Source organism: Capsicum annuum, chromosome 1 (assembly GCF_002878395.1).
Source record: "Capsicum annuum cultivar UCD-10X-F1 chromosome 1, UCD10Xv1.1, whole genome shotgun sequence".
Lineage (NCBI taxonomy): Eukaryota > Viridiplantae > Streptophyta > Magnoliopsida > Solanales > Solanaceae > Capsicum > Capsicum annuum.
Window position 1 is genome coordinate 71818151 of NC_061111.1, and position 2225 is coordinate 71820375.

The following is a 2225-nucleotide window of genomic DNA, read 5'->3' on the forward strand; positions in this document are numbered from 1 at the left end:
CCCTGTCTAGCATGCGAATAATATCAAATTATGTGGACCAACTTACCAAACCCAAAACAACCTTTCTAACCAGCAAAACACTCACTAGGATAATTCTTACCACACTTAGCACACTGAGGATAACTAGGTATACCACCTACACTACTCTGCGATCTGGACATAGAAGACTTATGCCATTGTTTCTGCCTATTTTTGGGTGTAGGAGCACTGGCCGAAGAAGGTGCGGGCAGATATGGACAATTCTAAAACTGCGAACAATTTTCTCCTCTAAACCTATTTTGACCATAATCAAACTGTCATGTTCTAGCTCTCGTATTTACACTCTTTCTTTCTTTCATCTTCTCTACCTTAATTTGCTGACATGTATTATCAATCTAGAAAAATCCATGTCTCTATTGAGCATAGAATTTCTACACAACTTAACTACCAACCCAGACACACTAATCACAAACTTACTCATACTTGATCTAGAATCAGCCATCTGATCAGGGACATACTTTGATAGCTGGTAGAACTTGAGGTAATAATCCTTCACTATCATAGAGCCCTCTCTCGGGTTTAGAAACTCTTCTATCTTACCTTCCCTCATCTCCAGTGGTCATATAAGAGAAACTTACCCTACTATTCCTACCTATTTCTAGGTGCAGAAGCACTGGACGAAGAAGGTGCGCGTATAGATAAACGATTCTAAAATTGTGATTGATTTCCTCCTCCAGGCCTATTATGACCATAATCAAATTGCCCTGTTCTAGCTCTTTTAATTAATCCCTCTGTCTCTTACCTTCATCTTCTCTACCTTAATCTTTTAAGTATGCATCATCAATCTAAAAAGATCTATGTCTCTATTAAGCATAGTAGTTCTACACCCCTTAACCACCAACCCAGATACACCAGTCAAAAACTTACTCATTCTTGATCTAGAGTCAGCCATCAGATCTGGGGCATACTTAGACAGCTGGTTGAACTTGAGAAAATACTCCTTCACTGTCATAGAGCCCTGCCTCAGGTTCATAAACTCTTATATCATAGCTTCCCTCATCTCAAGTAGGAAGAACTTGTCTAAGAATGCATCTTGAAATATCTGCCAAGTCATGGGAGTTGCATTCTCCCCTCTACTCTTCTTCCACATAACTACCCAATCATAAGCAACATCCTTCAGTATATAGGATACTAATTCCACACTCTCTTATTCAGATACATGCATAATTTAGGTGATCTTCTTCACCTCATCTAGATAAAGTTGTGGGTACTCACCTGCCTTCGACCCAAAGAATTCTGGCAGGTTCATTCTCATAAGTCTTGAATTTGAGCAGCAGCTAAGTCCCCATCTTGTTGAGGTAGGGCTGCAGCCTACCGATTACTTTGAATATTTGTTTCCATTGTCTGGGATAGCACCTAAAAGGCAGCCCAAAACTCTGCATGTGACACATTCTCATTTAAAGGATCTACGGGCAGAGGTTGCTGGTTATCATTTCTATGAGAATTAGTTCTGTGAGAAGGCATATTCTGTCATAAAAAAGCACGAGTAAATAGCATATAGAGACATTTGTAAGCTTGATGGATTATAAAAGAAGAGATGGTTTCCTAAAATGCTTCATAGCCTCTTGCTCATAAATGTGGTGTGCTTCACACCGATGATCAAGACTCTATGTAACATGGCTTTTCTGACTTCCTAGGATTCTCTAAACCTTAGGCTTTGATACCAAGTTCATAACATCCAAAAATCTGGTTTTTGGGATGCCATATAGTCCTCCAAACTACAAGTAGTACTGAGCTAACCCTGGCCTCCTTCTACTAACTCTGAATCTCAAAATAGGGAAAAATAAATATATGATACTGATAAATGCAGAAAACCATCTAAAAGGTTTGAGTATATCTAAAAATTTTGATCACATCAATCTGATAAAAAATACTGAATGATTTAAATACTACATCTAAAATCTAATACTAAATCTAGTAGTCTGACAAGCCTCTACTAACTGAATCTAGAGAGTCACAGAGACAGGCCCCAGCTGACTCAGACTGTCTGAAGAGAATAATAAAAAACATTTACTAGCAACTAGAAATCTGAATAGCTAAGTCCCCGAACTAAGAGGACTCATCAACTTTAAAGATGTAGATAAGATGCTCAAAAATCACTCTCGCTACTGAGACTGAGCACCTGAACCTACATTATGAGACAATGTAGAACATACACATATATGTGGATTATTACTTTGATGATG